Source organism: Anomalospiza imberbis, chromosome 16, assembly GCF_031753505.1.
Source record: "Anomalospiza imberbis isolate Cuckoo-Finch-1a 21T00152 chromosome 16, ASM3175350v1, whole genome shotgun sequence".
In the NCBI taxonomy this organism is placed as follows: Eukaryota; Metazoa; Chordata; class Aves; order Passeriformes; family Viduidae; genus Anomalospiza; species Anomalospiza imberbis.
The window spans coordinates 6,856,798-6,872,256 of record NC_089696.1 but is presented as its reverse complement, the minus strand read 5'-3'; the positions used below and the strand labels follow the sequence as shown (position 1 = coordinate 6,872,256).

The following is a 15,459-nucleotide window of genomic DNA, read 5'->3' as shown; positions in this document are numbered from 1 at the left end:
ACTGATGCAATGTTTAGTGCAGCTGATATGGTTTTCTCTGAAGAAAGGAAAGTAACCTTATAATCACTGAAAAATCAAATGAGACTGAAATGCTCAGACTACAGCTGCTTCTATCAGAAAGTACACAAAGATATGTAGGGACAGAAACTGTATATAGTGATGAAGTAAGGAATGCAAGCCATGAGTTCTGATTCCTATGAGTATAGTAAAAGTTCAAAGGGGAACATCCAGTGAAACTGGTGAGAGGGGAGGAAATCTGATAGAAGGAAATACTTCTATTGAAGCAGAGCTAGATTGTCCAGTTAATTGCCAGGCATATGGCTAGGAAAATATACCAGTAACAGACTGGAAGTTCCTATGAATTACAATGATAGAGTAGTATTTTTAATATTAGATTTGGTTCCCTTTAAATTTCTTAATTAAAAACTTATGTAGCAGTGTAGACCTGTCATATTTCTTTTTGTAGTGTTTCTTCTCTTCTATTTGAAGCACTTGGAAACTGGCCTAAGTCCTATGTGACAAATGGCATTTTCCCTCTTACTGATGAATTCTTTCTGTCTGTCAACTGGAGCTGTGCAGGGGTGGGGAGAAGCATTTGCTTTTCAAATATACTTTCTCAAAAAAGGCTACATGTGCCTTATGATTGCTTTAATTGTTTTTAAATCTGAGAAATAGATTAATATAATTGAGACTCATGGCTGTACTGAGGAACATTCTTACAGCATAACACTGTTATTGGGAAACTTGTTAAATGAGTTCTAAAAGCCTCATTTCTTAGGATCCAGGATTATGTACATGCAGGAAAATGGCAGGGTATAATAAGCCAGAAAGTTAAAATGTTTATGGAAAGTGATAGAATGATCTAAAGTAGAGTTAATGTAAGTGCAAGTTATCCACTATCCTGTGATCAGGTGAAGGTAGTGATCTTAAGAAAGTGTAACAGTAGATTTACTGCTGACTTAACAGCTGAAAAGCTGTCCTTTTTTTTTTTAGTAATAATAGCTCCATTAATTTTTTTTATTTAGTGACAGTAGTTATTTTTCCTGAGAAATAAAAAAGCTTGGTCAAATTTACGAATACTCTGCATTTAGCTTGTTGTGAAACAATGTAGTGTTGCTGCTGCTGAGTACTGATGAGCGTCTAAGCAAAGTCCTAAAAAATACCTACAGCATTAAGCATGTGGCATTTAAGCCACAGGGCATATCTGCTGCCTCACTGAATTAATGAACTAATAAAGAATGGTGAAAGAAATTATTTTCCCATTGTTAGAGATGGGAATGGAGGCAGGATGATTTCCTTAAGGTGCTTTATGATGGCTGTAGCAGAGTTGGAAAACAGAAATTTGATGTTTTGCATCCCAGGTTAAGTCCCAGATTGGGTTCTTCTGTGGCACTGTCTCCTGGAGGAAAATAAGGAAAGAAGCACATGCCTTACTGTGAGGGTATCAGAATAATTAGAACTGAAGAGTTGTTTCCCAGCAGTTAAGTCAAATGACTGTGTTTACTTGTTGCTATACTTGGTAAATGTCTCTGAGTTATTCCACATCTTCTTAAACTTTGGATTGGGACACAGGTTTTGCCTGGAATAGATCCTTTACAAGTGTATGTTCCTTTAGATACTGAATGTCCATGTAGTACACAACTTCTTTATCATTGTTGTCTTCATAAAAATACCAAACCAAACAGACTAAATTACCTATTTGTTTGGAAACATTCAGTGCTTTTGTTCCCATTTTTGGAGGTTTGGCTGGGTTTCCTCACTTTCATGTCCTTCCATCTCTTAGTTCCTTTTCACAGCCAATGCTTCCTGTTTACCAATGTTTTCTTCAGCTCATGTTGGGAATGTTGTCCCAAGGTGTATAACTCCCAAGAGTTATAAAACCAAGTTTTGAGAGACAAGATCCATGTGGAAAGTTAGAAAACATTCTGCTAAGCCATTTTATAGTACTTTGCAATGGACATGTATTATCTCAAATCCAGTTCTAGCACACACAACAAAATCCAGCTTTAAGACTATACCAGCCTATAGCATAACTTGTAATGTCTCCAGTAGTAATAAGTCTCTGAGTAGCACAATATGTTCCAAGAGAATTTTGGGGATCATGTCTGTAGCGTTGTCCTTTCCATGCCCTTTGGCAGCAACGTTACTCTGTCTATGCTGCAAAAACACCCTGTAGTGTGTCACTGCCCATAACAGATAGTTGTGTGCTGGAAAGGTTGTTATTACAGAAGTGTTCCTGAAACTGCTACAATGTCTGCAGAGGAGCTGAATTACTCCTACAGTTTTCTTCTCTCCTCCTCCTAGTTTTAGTTTTTTCCTCACCCCCATTCTCCCCTCTGCTCCTTTAGTACAACAGCTGCTAGCACAGAGTCCATTCCGTCCATACAACCACCCAGGCAATAATGAGATGGCAAGAACATCCTCAGAGCACCACGTATTTACCAATGTAGTTTTGTCCATTTTTATGGCATGGAAATACATTGCCTGTCTTTGAGCAAAGGCACAAACTGGAGATGCTGGGGAAAGACGATAATTAACTTGCAGCTTGCTTAGCTCTCAGGTTCTGACAGTCATCTCTGCCTTCCAGAAGATTTGCATACTCTAAGTCAAGTTCTACATTTGGCATTTGCATAGAAAAAAAGACTCACGGCCTGCTTCTTGTAGAACCCAGGACTACTTCTTATTTTTATGATGAGAAAAAAAAAGACTTGGCAATGCAATGTGTGCATGTTTCTAAAACAGAATTTGAAGTCTCCAGCATATCTCTGGAAGGATATTTGACTTGCTTTCTTTATATAGGTTACATCAACTTGGATTCTTGAAATGGCTGATGTAATGACCAGGATGATGGGACAGAATGACCTCTCAGCACATTTGTGGGTGATACCAAATTGGGGGGAGTGGCTGATACACTGGAAGGCAGGGCTGCTACTCAGACAGACCTAGTCAGACTGGAAAAATGAGCTCTGGGGGACCTCATGAAATTCAGCAAAGGCACATGCAAAGTCCCGCAACTGGGTTGGAATAACCCCCCAAGTGGGACAGGCTGGGAACAGCTGGAGAGAGAACAGCTTTGTAGGAAAGGAGCTGAGGATTGTGATGGACAAGCTGAATGTGAGTCAGCTGTGTGCTTTTGAAGCTAATGTGCCCAGCTGCAAACTGGGCTGAGCACCACTGGTAGGTTTGGAGGGAACTGATTGTTCCTCTCCATCTGACACTTGTGACACCACATCTGGAGCTCTGTGTCTCATTTTAAGAAAGCAATCGACACACTGAAGCAAGGGTACCAAACTGCTCAGGCAGCTGCAGTTCATGACATACAAGAAGATGAGAGAGATGGATTTGTCCAGGTTTAAAGAAGATGGTGAGTGGAGATCATCGTGCTGTGAAGCATTTCATAATCATGCTCTTCTAGCATTTCATGTAGAAGAAATGCAGCCACATTTTTTCCAGAGGTGCTCAAGAAGCAGTGAGCACAACCTATAGCAATTCAATATAGGAAACTATTTTTTTTTTTTAAGGATCAAATACTGAAACAATTTTCCCTGAAAGGCTATGGCAACTCCATCCTTCGGGATATACATAACTCAATTCAACATGACTAAAAGCAACCTGCTTTAATAGGACCTGCCATGAGGAGAAAGTTGGACTACAAAACTTGTAGAAGTCCCTTGCCTCTTACATGATTCTGATATTGTGATGTGATAGCAGATATGTTCAAATTAGCAGTTCCACCCTGCCAGGAAAGGAGACTCCAATATCACTTCCTTTTGCCTAAAGGTTTTTATGAAACCATGGCCTGTAGGCAGGGAAGGCAGTAGGCCTGTTCTGCAATAACAAATTAATTGAAAATAATTTTTTCCATATATCATCAAGTAAAAGATGCAAATGCACTGGGGAAATCATCTGTGCTGAATTCAAAGAGACTTGAGATTTTGCCTGCTTTTATTATCTAGACAGCTTTGTCACAAACAGAAGCACTGCCCTTTTCATACTTTCCTACCATTTTAACTCACTGTTATGAAATCCCATTTCTATGCCTTTGTCCTTGTTGACCATTTCTGAATTTTCTTCCAGTTCTATTTTTACTGAGAATAGTGGGGGCAGGGGGGTCGGGGGGGGGGACTGTAGAATTGAATGCAGTATCCAGGGTGGAGACAGAACATGGATTTATAGAGACTGCAGACTATGCTTCATTTAAGAGAGAAGAAAAAGGAATTCACAGTTCTGTGTAACTTTTGTGGCTTTTTCATTGACTCTAAATGTTTTAAACTGCTTGAAAATAAAATTAAGACATTTTTGTTACCTGTTTATTTGTTCACTTAGTTGTTTTGTTCTTCACCCTGTCAACACTGAACACCCTATTGGTCTGGTCTGCTTGTCTTGCAGCTTTCTTTCAGGAGCATCTGTGCAGTTTTATGGCAACTGAACCCATCAGGATAAAAACCCTAAATAATGTGTCCATCAAAGGAAAGGTGAGTAGAATGTAGCCCTTGATTGTTCCAGGCTAATCTGCACAAGAGCCCTCTGTCTTTAAACACCACCCAGACTGCCTTGGGAACTGGGAAGTTACTGAATTTCTTGTTGAGGGTCAAAAAATCCCTGAAAATACTGAGGGGTAAGGAACACAGGGATTAGCAGGAGAATTTAGGAGTAGGGGAAAAGTGAGTATAGGAAAACTTGTATCTTTAAGACATGTAAGATCAAAAAGGTGTTGAATAGTGCTGAAGAACTGAGTATGTGTCACTTGTCAAGTAGGTTCTGAATCTCTCATCTCCAGGTCTCTGTGGGATGGAGTCCTACTTTTATTCTTTGCTTTTGTAGAGTAGTTGGGATGAGGAGTAATTGAACCACAGAACTGTCAGCACTAACATCATGATTTGCTATACCTGGAATAAACCAGATTTGCTGAGAGCATGCACAGAGTGCCAGTGCACAACAGGAAGGCTAATGTTCAATAAAATGTTGTTTAGGCACCACGGGCGGCTTGATTTTCAGTGAGAAGTGGGTACTCAGTAGAAGGTAAGAATTTAAGTGCATTCTCAGATCTGGGCCAACATGACAAACATATTATGTTTTCTATGTAGACCTATTTTCCACTGCATTGGAAGGCAGCAAATGCCATGGGGACTATACAATATAAACAAATTAGAACTATTTATATAACCTATAATTACAAAGTGTTAAGCTTATGCTTCTTTGGAGTATCAATTACTGTCTTAAGAATACATTTTCCTAAAACTAAGAAAGATTTTATAATTCTATAGACTTTGTATTTCCTTTAAAAAGATCAGTTATGGACAAAAGAAAACATATTCAGGACACTTGTGAGCAAGACTTGTAGACTCATTGCCACACGGAGCTAAGGAAACAGTGGAGTGTGAAGGAAGCTGCTGAATTGAAATCCCAGTATCTTCTACATGTGACAGTGCTCAGGGAAGATTACATTTAACTCTTACAGAGTTCAATGAATCTTCAAAGACAAATAGAACTGTTGCATCTTCATCTAAATTATGCAGAATGATAAAAATTTTGTCTAGCTTCTTTTTGTGACTATGATACCTCAAAAATAGGAGTAAGATGGTACATACAAAATTTTATGCTGACCATATTCAGATTACCTTTTAAAATAGACAGCTTATGCATACTTGACATTTTTATTTCACAGAGCAAAACAGTTCTGCATACACAGTGTATTCAGAATTTTGTGTGTCTGCGCATAGGATCTGCATACTGAAATGTAATGGTGATTTCATGCTGCTGTGAGACTCACAACCATCTAATTTCCTAATTCTGTTTGCAATTCTTTAATGCCACATTAATGTTTAATGTTCCTCTAGTTATCTCCCCTCTTAGAAAGAAGAAAAGATAAACCCTTATTAGTTTATGCACCATGTAATCCCTAGGAAGGATTTGCCTGGGACAGATAATCTTCAATGTTGAAGTCTTATTTAGAATGGAGGGTAAACTTAATTACATAAGTAGGCTAATTTTTATTCTGTAACATGCTAGATTGAATTTTTGTTTAGATTGGTTCTTTCTGACAGCCACAAAAGAAAACCTGTATAGTTTTTACCAAAAAACCCAACAGACAATACTGCACATCACTCTTCCAAATGCATGGACATTCATGGATAATTGTGTGCAGAGATGCTGCCAAACATCAATTGTCTTCCCATCAGCTGGGCTTTTTCACTTACTTATTTTTGTTGAAGCAACACATAGTTTGTCTACAGATGTATGCAAACATGTTTTACATATTTGTACAATAAAATTGAATTAAAATGTAAAGCAATGTAAAGTAGAAAATTCTCTGTAATGACTCAATTCCTGTTCCTATGGGAGGGAATGCATCTTAAGATCTAAATAATACAAGCACTAAATGATCACTTCTTGCATGTATGGAGAGAAACAGTTTCTACCATAGCACATATATTGCATCCCCCCTCCCTCAGTTTTCTGTAATCTGCATAGTTAGCTGATTACTGCACAACTGGAAGGACTGGAATTAGGTGGGTCCTTTTATGATCATTATGACAGCAAGTTGAAGGAAGAGGAGGAGCTACAGCAGTCCTAATTTTACTTGAAATAGGGGGCTTAGAAACCTATGTGAGAACACTGAGCATCACAATTCCTTTGGAGAAGGTTTGACTTCGAAACAAGTGTCACTGCTTACTGCTGTGCTGCTGCTTTCAAGTTTTTGGTCTCTGAATTTTGTTTTTCATCACTTTTTTTCTGGTCTCTGCCCATCATCTCTTTATCTTTGGCTTCTTAAGTCACCTGTCATTTGTTCATTTGTTCAAGGAGATGAAGGTCAGATCATCTGATCTGACTTGTATGCCACAGGCCCTCAAATTTCTTATACCAGCCCAAGTAATTTCTCTTTGAAGAGAAATATTTTCTACCTGCTTAAAGCATATAATTAAATTTGGAGTCACACAGCATTAGAAGATAAAGAACTTCCTGTTCTGTTATCAGAATAGCGTCTTGTAAGGGGCCTGTGTCTGGAAAAAGGCTGAATGGAGTAGGCACCAGAGGTAGAGACAGGCCAACCTATTTAGGGAAGAATTTATTTAAAACTGATTGACTTACAGTAAAACGGGACTACAGACATTCAGACTGTGTCATATTTTTATAGTAAAAACAAAATTTAATAAACACAACTTCTTTATCCCCTCAGAAAAAAGGTGGGCTGTTAATTGAAATCTCTGTTATAAGCAATAATTTGGACCTTTGAGAAAAGGAAGGAATTGTAGTAAGATCAATACTAAAATGTTTCAACTGACAGAGAAGGTTTAGTCTTCAGAAAATATAAACAGCATTTGTTACAGGTTAGGTTCTGACCTCAGTTAAACCAGTATATACCTAAAAGGCAACAAAAATGCATACAATTATCTAACACCCAAGGTTCAGCAGTTTACAGAAGAAAATAAAATTTTAAGTAAATAAATAATCACAGCTGCATAAGTCTCATTTTACAAATTTAAGTAGTGAGACTCAGGATAACTGAAGCTCTCTACAAAGTCAGTGGCAAGCTGCAAATTTGAAGAGCCAAGCTGCTTCTCATTTTCTGTGCTAAAGTTCTGCTTATTGATCAAGAATAACAATGCTGTGGTTTTAAAGAAAGGCTGACATGCCCAGACTACATGAATATAGAAAAACCTCAGAATGCAGGCAACATTTCCTTTTAAAATAGCTTCTAAAAATGCTTTAGTATAATTATACATGCTCCAGACTGAGGTTTGGAAGAATGTTAACTCTCCTGTCAATCAAAAACCTTCTTTTTGTGCAGCCAGTGGGTGGGGTGCCATATTTGAGAGTGCAGCATTCAAGTTAAAGCCTCAACTGTCCAAGGTTTGTTTTGAATCTTACAGCACACAAACTCAAACCTCAAATTTTGTGAAAGCCTACGTTGTCAGAAACACAGAAATGGATTTATAAAACAGATTTCAAAAGCATGTAAAAAGTGAAAAGTTGATTAGAGTGAAGTATGAGAAACAGCAGGACTCTACCTGTTGTAGCAACTTCAATCTTAATGGCAGTGCAATTCTGTTGCAACTACAATTGTTTCTTAAAAACATTACTCCACATACCTATGTCCTACCTTGCAATAGCTGTGTGGACCAAGACTGTGTGTGAAAGGTCTTTGTTGCTCCATCAGTGTCACTATGTTTAATGGCTACTGTAAACTGCGTGTCCTTCTGGATTCTCTTCCATACTTCAGAATTAGAACTCCATGAAGCCACGGATACTGTGTTAGTCTCTTAGTCCACTGTCACAGAACTCTCATCACTTCTGATATTGCCAGTTTGTAGGAGTAACCTGTACATACCAGGATGCTTCCAATCCAGCTGACAGCTGCAGTTATGTCAGCACCACTAAATTAGGCAGTGCTAAAACAGTAGTTCATACTTCCTCCCCAAAAGTCTTGAGCAGTGTGCTTACTAGGGAATACTGACTTTTTCCAGGAAGAAGAAAACATGCTAACCTTATTTTTAGATGTATTAATGCCTTCAGAATAATTCTTTGAGGAATCACTAATTTCCAAGCATTGTGTTGCTTATATGGCAAATCAATTTTAGCCTGAGATTTCAGTTTTAGGGTCATATTGGTTTCAATGCACGACAGAGGGATGCGATGCACAAGTCTTTATGGAAAATACTTTCCTAGGGTATCTGTGGCAGCATTCATAGGGTCATGGAATGGTGTGGGTTGGAAGGAACCCTAAAGATTAACTTGTTCCAACTTGTTAACTGTGATTAACTTGTCACAGACAGGGACACACTCTACTAGCACAGGTCACTTTAGGGATGCATTCAAAGAATTCTCATGCTTTCCTGCTCTACTTGTATGATTTTTTTTAAATGCTAATCCTTCTAGTTTGACAAATAACAATTAAAATATTCTTTGCCCTTTTTGTATTTTAAAACACTTACTTGCCCAAGAAGAGTCAAGAGTTGAAATTAAGATTGCCAGGAAGGAATGAAAAGTGAATTCTACAAAGAAGTTTTGTCTGGAAAAGTGTGTGTGTTTTAAGAGGGTGGAAGGACTCTTTTCACCCCTGCCCTCCGAAGAAGATGTATTTTGAATCCTGTATTTTCGTAACAATTGTAAAGAAAACAAAGAAAGCTCTTATCAGTTTGATGCTCAGCAATATAAAAGCAGAAGTAAGTACACTGAATGCGTCAGCTAACTTCATTCCCCTTGTGTTTCTGCAGAGGTATTTTCTTTGAAAGGCTCTAGTCAAGTCTGGCCATTCCTTATTTAAAGTTTTATTTAAATTCAGAATTACTCAGCGTATATATAAAATTGTTCATTTTGTAGCATGACTTTCGTTTCACTACATTTCAGGAGACATTATTTTTTTTCAGCATTTTCTGCAACATGAGAAAACAAAAAGCAAACATTACTTGAAACTCTGCTTGCAAAGTGTCAGAGGTGAAGCTGAAGAATTCCTTAAGTATGTTTTTATACACAGACAGCTTGAAGGCACTTTGCCATTTGGATGACTCCTTGACCTTTTGGAATAAGTATGACAGTTAAGATAAGCTGATGAATAAATGCTTATCCTGTTTGTAGGAATTAGGGTATTGGTCAATAACTGAGCATCATGGTGGCATTCTCTATAGAAGACTTCAGCTTCCTCCACAGTACATGGAGACAGTTGAGAATTCATAAGAGCCAATATGATCATTGGGAAATTTCATGGAATTTCACATGGATATAGTTAAGCAAGGCAAAGAGGTGTAACATTTAGGCCCTTTGACCTAAGACTGCAGGGAAGCAGATTCAGTGCTGATGTGTTAATAGCTTTCAGGATACCAGAGAAACAGTTTAGAGGCTTTGAAGATGTTTAACCTACTCAGCTCACCTATGAAAAGGATAATCTGTTTGCCAGCTTCAAGAGGATTACAGGCAACCCTTAGCAGTCTCCTGCAAAACTTGCTTCAGAGAGGTCATTCATGCTCAGAGCAATCCATCTCACTAAGTGAGTGATTTAGCACTTCATTGTGGCTCAAAACTGAGCCAAACTGATTGTCTTCATGCACTGTGCTTTGGTTCATTTGATAGAGCTGTCTCAGAGCATGGGACTCCTTTGGGGAATAAGACAGGAAGGTGAGCTCCAACCATGACATTCAATCTGTGTGTTCAGACTCAAGCTATTCCAAAGTTAACCCCTGAAATGTGCATTGAGGCTGAGCATTCGACACCTACACAACATTTGTTTTATGAAAGGACTTCATTTGGATGAGTCTGCTTGCACACAAGCATGAGCATGTGCAAAACCAGTAACACCAGCACACACCTTCCTCTCTGGTCTCTCTTGGACAGCTTGTACTAAATATACACTCCTAAAAGGCACACTATTTTTCCTTTGACATTACCAAGAGATTGAGATCTTCTAGATCTTGGCAAAGCTAAAAACCAAAGAAAGGTTTATTCTGGCAGGAAACTCCCTGTGGAGAGAGGTATTCCTCAGTTCTGCTGTGTTACTTGACAAAGCACCATTCTTTAACTGAATTCGATGACAAACCATTGTTTCCCCCTCCCCCATCTTCTTTATGGGCAGATTTAAACTTTATATATAACCTGTGATAGAAAAGAGATCAATTCACTTTACCCCTATTCCATCTTTCCAGTTATAGCAGAGTTCTCTAGCATTAAAGACCTGATGTAGTAAACCTCTAAATAGACAGCAAAGCAAATATGGACAAGGTCAGGTGAAAAATCAAGATACTGAAGGTAACTAAAACACAGTTCTAAAGTATGGCTGCAATGAGCATTATGTACTGAATAAAACACTTCCTGAGTTTCATTCTAGCAGTGGATGCAGTGACAGTCTCTATCTTCCAAAGGAAGTCATCAGACACACCTTATATTGCTAAATTAGTTAGTGCAGCCACAGTTACAGAAAAGCAAATGATAAAACTGAGACATGATATAAACAGCTGAAGCTCACGATAATGGGCTAGCTAGTTACAACAGTGAGGTAAATATTATATTAGCAAACAGGTCAGAAAATAGGTGTAATTTTCCTCACCTTAATCTCCAAAGCCTGTTTATTACATACAAATAAAACAGCACTTCTGAGAAAATGGAATAGAACAAAATAATCAAATAACACAGGACACAGATTGCTACATTTAATCATTCCTAACTATAATAAGTAACAAGGAAAAAAAGGATTCTTTTTAAAGGGTAGGAAAAGTTCTAGGGTTTTTTTTAGAGAAACTGAAAGACTAACATAATATTACATATCTTGAATTTCATAGTCCAGCAAAAGGCTTTATTTGCAAATTTTTACATACTCTGAACAACTAATGCTTAGGAAGGCTATCTGAGCTAGGCACCTTGATTGTAACAATTAAAATATTAACTACTGCATTTTTAGAAAAGTGTTCTTGAAGCAATGATTTGGGTATTTGCTGTAGAGATATTTTCAGGAATGGCTTCAGTTTTGCCACTCTTCCTGTCCAAGTGTGTGTGTGTCACCATCAGGAGACAGTCTAGGCTGTAACACCACCCACAGCCAAATGATTCTGTCTCTTATCCTCCCCCCTGCCAAAGTGAGATGGTGCAGTTTGATTTGTTGCCAAACATACTGAGCTTGAGTAACCTAGATACCTCAGGGAGTAAAGCTATCTGGGGAAAAAAAACCTGGATCCATCTCCCACCTGCCCATTATAACTGTTACCACCCTTTACAGAAGGTTAAACACAGAGACTGGCAGTACCCTGCACCCTTTTTATTTTATTTCTGGCTAACAGAAGATCTCTAACCAGTCATCCATTTGAAAAATGGTTTTGTGTTTTTTCGGCTCACATCCTCATTAAGGCACTCATCCATTACTTTGTCACAATGCAACGTATTTTACTCATGACTCACCTCTGAGGCTATCCTGAGGCCTGAAGCTAATGCTTCTGATGGCAGCTGGCATTCCAGCTTAGCCCCGCTTAGTATGTCTGCTTTCGGCACTGAAACGGCTGGACTTTATTTATTTATTTTTAATTCAAGCAATCCTTTTTAACGTTGCACTTTCCAACGCAGAAAAATCGTTGTTCCTCACCTGTCGTGGGCCGGGTCAGACACGCCCCGGGGGAGACTCGCTCCCCCTGCTGGCCCGTGGCAGCGAAATTCCCCTTGGCTCCAGTGAGATAATCCACGGCGAGGTGGTGTGGAGTGGCTTTTTATGGGGGCTGAATTTTTGCCGTGGATTGCGATTGAGACATTGAAGTGTTTCACTGCCTTCCACCAGTTCCAACAAAATTTTAACATGCAAGAAATCTTAATTTTAAAATGCTAAATAGTTTCCCAAGGAGATTAAAGGTTCATCAGCAACCTCGGGTTCATACCTCAAAAGTTACAGTTTAACTTGCCCTGTGCCTGTTGTCAAATACTCTGCTCCCCCTCCACCACAGCCTCAGTTCTCATAACTCATAAAGTTCTAATACAGTTTAAGTATTTCAGTTTGGTTAATTCAGGTCAACACCCCCAAGTATGACTTCGCCAAAGGGGTTCTCCTTTTCATACTTTTGTTTTGTATAAAGCTCTGTCTTGGTGAAATTTTATAGGCTGCATACATTCTTTGTTGTGGAATATTTCCTTGGGTAGTAGTTATAACATAAATTCACGTCTGATCACAACTGACTATTTTCAGAGATGTTTAAAGGAAAAAAATGGAAATTTGCTGGTTCAATTATTCAAGGAGATTTTTTTTCCTCCCCATGACACATGCAGAACTGGAATAACCATACATTCAATAACCACTGCTTGAGGAAAGAGAGCAATGTCACCATCCATATATTTAGTATGTAATTCTGAGCCTGGGAAAGATCAAGAACTTGATTCAAATTGAAAAAAAAAATTGAAACAGCAAAATCAAAAGAGTTTTGAAGGGAGTACATTCCTCAAATTATCTCCACACATAAATAACTTACTTACATCAGAGATTCCAGTGAACTGTAATCCTCATGTCAGAAAGTGTTGCATGACAAGGACTTCCGATGCTGCAGATTAAGGAATACACTGGAAAAACGTACTTGTCTTCCACTCATCTGGAATCATCATTCACACCCATGTAATCCTCCTGATCAGTGAGCACATAAGAAATATGTGTTCCAAAACAGTTTATAATACTTGAATTATAAAAAGTCAGACTGATTTTGTCTCCTCTCCAAAAGTTTGTTTAGAGTTGAAGAGAAGTCCCTTTGCTTGCTTTGTTTCACAAATTTATTCCAGATTTTATGGGAATGTAACTTTTAAAGCCAGGAACCCAACATTTATTTTGTTTTCTAGCAGTTTGAAAGTCAGCATATTTATACAGACATTTTAGTAATTTACCTTTACCTGATGTGATTTTCAAGCTCACATTTGCAATCTGTATTACATCTGAAATATTCTGAAAGTAGTCATGAATTCCCAACAGGCCACTCTTTCCAGGTGAACAGTATGCAGCAAATCCTAACAGCAGGCTTGGAAAAATCATCAGCGTGATTTATGTAATACCTATAAATCAAAAGGATTAACAGCTAAGGTTTATATTTTCACTGTGTTACTACCAGCCAAAAGGTTTTACCTCAACAGTGGTTTGTTGTTCTGGATGAGAATGATCATACTGCTTGCTTTCTTAAGCTGCTTAGTGTTTAAACAATTGTAATTTGGAATTGGATAAGCCTTCTTACCATTTTTATGGTCTATTTCATGGTTTATGATCCATGGACATAACCGTTCTTCTATGTATGATCTTTTTTTCTGCTTCTCTCATGTCCCTTTAGATCCTGCAATAAGCAAAGGTCCAATTTCACCATGACTCTTAGGGATCTGTTAAATGCCATACTATACACTTAAGCACTACTATTTAATATTTGATTGCTGTGATTGAATTATCACAGTCTCAAGAATCACAGGGCTGTGATCCGCAGGAGGTAATTCACGCTTTGGAGCTGAGAAAAGCCTCAAGACAAAGCTTCAACAATTCAGACACGGTCCCTCTAGGGTAATTAGACTGGAACAATGTTTAATATAATAATGTATTAATAATTAATGTTTTAGGCCTCACAAGGTCAATAAACTTTCCATCAGCATAGCCTCACCCGATAAACTACTAACTGGCTGCATTCCTTCCTGTTTTGATTAGTGGCAGTTTAATCTTGATACTATACTGGTTAGAACTTCTAATGATTTCTTGATGCAGTCCTACCATACAGGTCACATCGGTTACCACAGTATTTGTGGAGGCATCTGTACAAGACTGGTCAACTGCACTACTGACATTACCATCACTAATGTTGCTGAAAAAAAGGAAACAGAATCAGAAAACCCTTAGTTGTAAAGAACCCACGTAAATCACTGAGTCCAGCTCCTGGTCCTATGCAGGACAGCCCCAAGAATCCCACCACGGGCCCGAGACCCCTGTCCAAACATTCCTTGAGCTCTGTCAGGCTCAGTGCTGTGATCACTTCCTTGGGGAGCCTCTTCAGTGCCCAATTACCCTCTGGGGGAGAACCTTTTCCTTATACCCAACCTAAACCTCCCCTGACACAACTTCAGCCATTCCCTTGAGTGCCGCCACTGGTCACCAGAGCAGAGTTCAGTGTCTGCCCCTCCACTGGCCCTCATGAGGAAGCTCCAAGACCACAGTAATATCTGACTTCAGTCTGACTTCAGCTGAACAAGCCAAGTGACCTCAGGTACTCCTCAAACGGCTTGCTCTCCAGACCCTTCACAATGTTCGTCATGATACCATCAGAACACAATTATGTCCACAGAGAGGGGAAAACCCAATTCCTCTCATTTGAGAAAGCACTGAAGGGAGCTCAAGTCCGGCCGTTCCGTGGGCAGGAGGTGTGTGCCACCTGCCCGGCCCAGGGATGGCGTTATTGCCTGGCCCAGGGAAGGTGTCCCCGCCTGCACCTGCCGCTGGTCAGACTGGCCACGGCTTAAACGAACGACAGCACTGCGCGCCTTGGGCCTTGTGCTCACTCAGGAGCTTTTATCGGGCAACGGCATTTGCATTTTGTGCGCTCCGACGTGACAGAGCCCGGGGCACAGCAAGGCCCGGGGCTCACGCACGCTCCTCTCGGCTCAGCGCGGCCCCGCCGCCTCACCGGCCTCAGGGCAGCAGGGCGCGCGCACGCCGCGCAGCGCCTTCTCGGCCAGGAGTGGCGGCACTGGGCGGAAGGAATCCCGCGAGCTGCTCACGTCAGGCGGCTTCCGGGAGAACCACCGGGAAGCTTAAAGGGCCGCGGCGGCTCCGGGTAGCGGCGGCCCCGGGCTCGGTCGTAGCGGTGTCTACACGACCGGCCAGACGGCGCTACCCGCACAGCGCCACAAACCAGCCAGGGCCGGCTCCGGCCCGCTGAAGGGAAAGGGGCGCGGGGGCGGGGCCGCAGGCAGCCAACCAATCAACAGCCAAGAGCTTCCCAGCCGCCCCCAATCAGAAGCAGCGGTTCCCAAAAC

At 40.0% G+C, this 15,459-nt stretch overlaps 1 long non-coding RNA gene across 1 annotated transcript; it reads right to left on the bottom strand.

The window, feature by feature from the left end:
* Positions 1-12,582: 12,582 nt before the first annotated feature.
* Positions 12,583-15,432, bottom strand: LOC137483580 (uncharacterized). Its single transcript, XR_011004542.1, has 2 exons — positions 13,683-15,432; positions 12,583-13,506 (listed from the first exon to the last, which is right to left on the bottom strand). It is a non-coding gene; the product is annotated as an uncharacterized lncRNA (long non-coding RNA).
* Between the last annotated feature and the right edge of the window lie 27 nt (positions 15,433-15,459).